We start from the raw sequence: 5,870 nt of genomic DNA on the forward strand, positions 1-5,870 counted from the left end.
AGGAGATTATATATTTTTATATATTTATGAGTGATATATAGAGAGCATATTACACATATATATGTACATATGCTTGTGTGTATTAGTGGGGGGGGCTCTGTTTTGATAAATTGTTATTATACTTTTGTGCCAATATATTGTCTTAGTTACTTTAGCTTTAAAATAAGTCAATATCTAGGTGAGAGACATTCCCTTCTCCTTTCTTTTCAAAATTGTTTTAGCTAGTTTTGGTATTTTGCTTTTCAATATGAATATTAACATTTACAGGTGCAAAGGTTTATATATAAAAAAGCTTCCTATCCTGTCCCCAGCCACCAAGGACTCAAACTTTGATCCCTGGAGACAAGCAATATTATCAGTCTCATGTGTATTTGGCATGTCCAAGTAAATATGTACGTGTTTATAAAATATTTCCCTACCTAATATATCTACAACTTTTTTCACTTAAAACTTTTTGGTAATCTGTGTAATCAGTACATAAGAGCTTCATTGGACTTTCTTCCTCCTTGTATTAGTTGAAAATCATGTACAATTAACCATTTTCAAGCCCAGTTCGGTGGCATTTACTGCATTCAGTGTTGTGCAACCATCACCTGTTAAAACTTGCATCACCCCAGAACACACGTCACGCCCCCTGCCCCCCGCCTCCCGGTCCCCGCTCCTCCCGTTCCTTGGCACCCACTAACCTGTTTTCTGTCTCTGGATTTGCCTCTTCTGGATAGTTCATATACGTGGAATCCCACAATATCTGACACTTAGCATAATATTTTTCAAAGTTAATCCAAGTTCCAGCACGTGTCATTGCTTTTTGTGGCTGAATGATAATTCATTCTGTGGATACATCACAACTTGTTGATCCATCTGTTTATGGACATTTGGGTGGTTTTCCATCTTTTGACTAGTATTTGTTCCAATATCTGTTTTCAGGTCTTTTGGGTATATATACCTAGGAGCAGAATTGCTGGGTCATATGATAATTCTTTGACTTCTTGAGGAACAGCCAAACTGTTATCCACGGTGGCCATGCCAGTTACAGTCCGCCAGCAACGTATGAGGGTTCCTGCTTCTCCACAACCCCTCCGACGCCTGTCATTTTCTGACTAAGCGGGGCAGGGCGGGGTAGTCATGGTGGATGTGAAGCAGTGTCCCACTGGTTTCGATTTGCATTTCCCTAATGATTAATGATGTTGAGCATTTTTTCATGTGCCTGTTGGCTGAGTATCGTCTTTAGAGAAATGTCTATTCAGGTCCTTTGCTCATTTTTAAATCGATTCTTTTTTTGTTGATGAATTGTATATGTTGGATATCAGTCCCTTAACAGATATATGATTTGTAAATATTTTCTCCCATTTTTGTGCGCTGGACAGACTGTTGATTTTTTACGCAGCAGCAAGAGCAGGATTGCTGACTCTTTAAGCCTTAAGTGTGAAGGGACCCAGAGGGCGGAGCCTGGACGGCGCCGCCCTCGTGCTCCCCCTGGCCTGCAGGGTCCCCCTGAGAACTAGCCTCAGAGTCCAGGTCTGGTGGAACTCCTCTTCTGGGGGCATCTGTCTGCCTTTTAAAGCCCTTTTCTCAGCAGTCTGTGAGGAGACTAAGGGGCCTGTGTCGTTCCCCAGAGCGATTGTCAGGAACTCCTCAGAGTTCAGCCTTTTTTAAATAAGGCACCAGCAGTAGCCCGCGGCCTCAGTTGTCTCTGGGGCAGACACCTGTCCCCAGAAACTTCACTGTGAGCTGGTTGGAAGAGGTGCAGAATCTTTCAGGGAACATTCGTTTTGCTCTTTAGTATAATTAAATCCCTTGTGGGATTAAAAATGCTGTGACAAACGCTGTCTTGTGTCCCATGAGTAGTTTCTCCCTCAGGGATCGTAGACCTCTGTGAGAGGCTTGGGGAAATCTTTGCACAACGCTGAGTACACCTAGAGCCAGCCAGTCCTGGGAGACGAGACATGAAAGTGAAGATTTTTATTTCTTTCAGCCCCCAGATGGGTGTACCACAGAGCCCGTCATACTTTATGGCTTCAAGTACTAATTGCTAGTGTCTGAACGGGCCACCACCCCCTTAGTTTCCCTGTCTTCTTGGGACAGCACCCCACCCCCGGTCTCCAGTGTAGACACTGCCATTAGGTGAGGGTAACACAGGACTCAGCCACTCTGGGCTGGACTTGTGTTTCTTCCCTGTGGACTGGGAGGACTGAACCAAATGAACCCAACTAAGGCATTTCGTGACGCAATTTCCCACCTGGAAACCCTGCTACCAAGACTCCATCCCGGCCAGAAACAGCTGCAGATTCTGGAGACATTTTACAGAATGAGTGGCCAGCTAAAGCAAGCTCCAGACTGACAGCCGTCCCGCAAGGTGGGGAGCCATGTCCCCAGTGGGGCCTCAGCTGACAGGGTCCAGGCAGCGAGGGACAGATAGATCCTCCAGGCTGAGCCCCGAGGCTGTTAAAGCTGAGAGTCTGCAGCTACCTGGTTCCTCTCCCTTTTAACAATGAGTATATTTTAAAAATAACACCACTCCGACCTGATAGCATATAATCATTTGCAGCAGAGCCAACACCAGATTAGGTCCTAGTCATCTTAACATGGAATCCTTTTCCCTGGTTTTCTCCATTTGTTGATACATATGCCTCAGTGGGATTGGACTATTTTACCTGTAAATACAGGGCCACAACCCCTTTTGCCAGTTAGCTTTCACGGAACAGTTTCCTTCTATGATCCACGTGTTCTATTAAAACGGCTCTCGTGGAGCCACACCAACTAACGAGGGACGAGACTGCTTCCTCCATAAAGGTTTGCAGGAGAAAAGCAAAACCCTCAACCCTGTTCAGTTCAGACACTTGGACTGGCAAGTGCTGCCTATAACGCCCCTGATCCCTCTCCAGGATACTGGTCCAGGTCATTAGGCCACAGGGCCTCTCGGCTCCCTTCTGCGGCCTTGCATGACTTGCTCCCCACAACAGCCACTACAGGCCCGGTACCCTGTGACCCCAGCCTGAAGGCCCTAAATCTGCCCTGCATCCTTCTGGCTGCTGTTGCTCCCAAGCCATCCCCTCCTTTCCCCTCCCCTCCCCTCCCCTCTCTCCTGAGTCCTCCCTGCGTTTAGGTGCTCTTCCTGGCGTGGCCACCTCCCTTCAGCATGCAAGCATGCTCAAGTTTCACCTTAAAAGGAAAGAAGCTCGTGTTCCCTGAGCCTGGTCCTCTCTAGCCTCTGCCCAGTCTCCACTCCATCATATGCTACTTGGGGAAAAAGCCAAGGCTCCTTGTCTCAGCTGTCTCAACACTAGGCTGGCTTCTGCCTCCACCAAAGGTCACCAGCAGTCTCTGTAGTTAAAGCCATTGACAGCTTCGCATCCTGGGCTGCTTTGTCCGAAGCCCTGTTTACTGCTTCCCTCTTAAACATCCGCTCCACTGGCCTCCAGCGTCCCCCTGATTTCCTGCTGTGCTTCTGCGCCCTCTTCCTCCCCTTGGCCTCCACTTCCCCTTATGTCTCCCACAGGCCAGTTCCTGGGATTCTGGCTTCAGCCCTCTCCGCCCACCTGCTGCGCCAGGGACGGTGCCCCGGCTGGTCGACAGGCTTTCTCTTCCGTAATCCGGGAACCGGGCTCCTGCGGGCTTCTCAGGTGTAATGAGGTCTTGTGTGCGAACACCTTTGCCAAGTCAGTAGTAAACAGCAGTTCTGAGGACCTGGGAGAGGAGCCTCCTGATTGGGTCTTTGGATGCATGGACAGGCTGCGGTGACACAGGGACCTCCTGGAAACCTGTATGCGTGATTCGGACTCATGGGCCTTTTTCTCAGCTTCCTGTTCTCAAAGGTCTTTGTGACCAAAGTGCTCACTCTGTGCCCGCCCCCCCCAGCTCCCACCAGGTGCTGTCTTCAGTGCCAGCCCAGCTCCAAACTGGAGTAAGGAATGGGCGGTTCCTAAAAGGAGAGGCATGTCCCCCAGGGCAGGAAGCGGAGTGGACTTTGGCGCTGGGGCAGGGGGGAGGTGCGCTTCAACGACAGGCTGGGAGGGGACCAATGCCACAGGATGTGCAGGCGGCGACTGGCTGCGGTGCACACAGCACAGTGCCAGGAATCAGTCCTGTCGCCGAGGGCAACGAGATCATCTTCTCAGGCTGACACTTAGCATTGTGTGCTGTCTTTAGGGACTAGGGTATCACCCGGCTGCACACCAGGGCTATGGAGCAGTTTGGACCGCGAGCTCTACAGCATTCAATTAGAATTCGTGGAGCAAATACTTCTTGAGCACCTAGTCTCCCAGTGCCAGACCCTGGTGAAACTATGGACGTCGAGCCCAGCAAGGGCCCTGCTATGAGCTGACATCCTGTTGGGCAGAGACAGATGAAGTAAACGAGGAAAGGAAATAGGTCAGATAGGGAAAACATCGACGGAAGTGAAAGGCGATGGTGGAGCTACCTCAGCTCAGGGGTCAGGATCAAGGCAGGCTGCTCTGAGGCGACGCTCATCTGAGGCCTACACGCTGTGTTTGCCCCGTGCAGACCTGGGGGCAATGGCCCAGCCCGCGGAACGAATGGCATGTTTGAAGAAAGGTGACCCGTGAAGCTGGGAGCCTGAAGCTGGGAGCTGGAGCTGGGCGGAGCAGTGGGGGCGGGTCAGAGGGGAGGGCGGGAGCAGGTGACCAGGGCTGCGCAGGGGAGGCGAGGGGCGCCTTCCACACCAGGCGCAGCAGGGAGTCATGGCGGGAAGGGCGCTGAACCAAGCAGTGACCATCTGATTTATATTTTGAAAAGATTTCCTGGCCGCTCCCTCGAGAGTGGGGAGGCCCGAGCAGTGGTCCAGTGACGTCGGGGGTGAGTTCAGGATGAACTTTAGAGACCGTGCTGATGGGTGACAGGATCTGTCCTGAGCGGCAGTTTGCAGAGGACCGCTGGGCCGTGTTTTATACCACGTGTCGCCCCGCCGTCGTGGGCGGGCCCTGAGCAGCCGGGGTTCTCCCCTGGAGACCACGGAGACGGCGGGTACCCACCCTTCAGTAGGTTCGGGGAGTCTTAGTCACGTGGGGGGAGGAGGGGAAGGTCAGTCTCCTGCCAGTATTGGGTGGGGAAGGTGAGTGACGCACTTGGCGCCCACGGTGGTAAAGGACGCACCCCCTCACACCGTCCCCCAGGTGCCTCCTTGGGGTCCTGCGGGTCCCGCTGGCCGGAACTTCGCACAGAGCTGCCCCTTCCCACCCCGCGTGCCCCGTGTCGGCGGCTGGCGTCCTCGGACGCATCGGTGCCCACGCGCCCGCCCCGCCGCCGCCGTCTGCATCACCACGCGCAGATCTGACCGTGTCCCTCCTCAGCCTGAACCCTTTTGGGTCCCCAGAGGATTCCAGATGACAGCAAACGGTAACAGCAAGGCTCTTTGCAAAGCTCGCCGGCATCCGGCTCCCCCTCCCTCGCCGCCCTCTCTTACTGCTCCCCGCTTGCTTCCAGATCGTACCCCCAGGATTCACCAATTACCCATCACTCACCCTTCCTCCGAGAAACGGCTCCTGACCTTCAGGACTCTGCGCTCCCTCCGCGAAGGCCCCGGAGCCTCCCGCCGCAGCCCAGACGTGGGAACCCGGCGGGCGCTCACCTGCCGCTGCGCGGACGGCAGCCAGGCGGCCGCTGCGCGGGGGGCCGGGCCGCCTCCGTCCCGGCTCTGCGGCTCCTGTCCCCGCGCCAGGAGATTCCCAACGGGGCGGCCGGGTCCCCCTCCCAGGAAGGGAGGGGCGACGGCCAGCACAAGGGAGCCAGTCTTTTCAGAAGACTCGACAGAGTCCTGGGAAGTCGTGACGGGTTTGTGGGGTGGCGAGGTGGCGGGTGCTGAAGCCCACCGTGCAGGCACAGCGCTCGCCAGCAGGGCACACACGGTGGGT

General features: G+C 53.7%; 1 long non-coding RNA gene across 1 annotated transcript; it reads right to left on the bottom strand.

The window, feature by feature from the left end:
* On the bottom strand, window positions 1-5,586 carry LOC118613348. The gene is made up of 3 exons (XR_004955393.1): window positions 5,481-5,586; window positions 3,540-3,761; window positions 1-1,932 (listed from the first exon to the last, which is right to left on the bottom strand). It is a non-coding gene; the product is annotated as an uncharacterized LOC118613348 (long non-coding RNA).
* Window positions 5,587-5,870: the final 284 nt, after the last annotated feature.

This window comes from Rousettus aegyptiacus, unplaced genomic scaffold (genome assembly GCF_014176215.1).
Source record: "Rousettus aegyptiacus isolate mRouAeg1 unplaced genomic scaffold, mRouAeg1.p scaffold_m13_p_18, whole genome shotgun sequence".
NCBI lineage: Eukaryota > Metazoa > Chordata > Mammalia > Chiroptera > Pteropodidae > Rousettus > Rousettus aegyptiacus.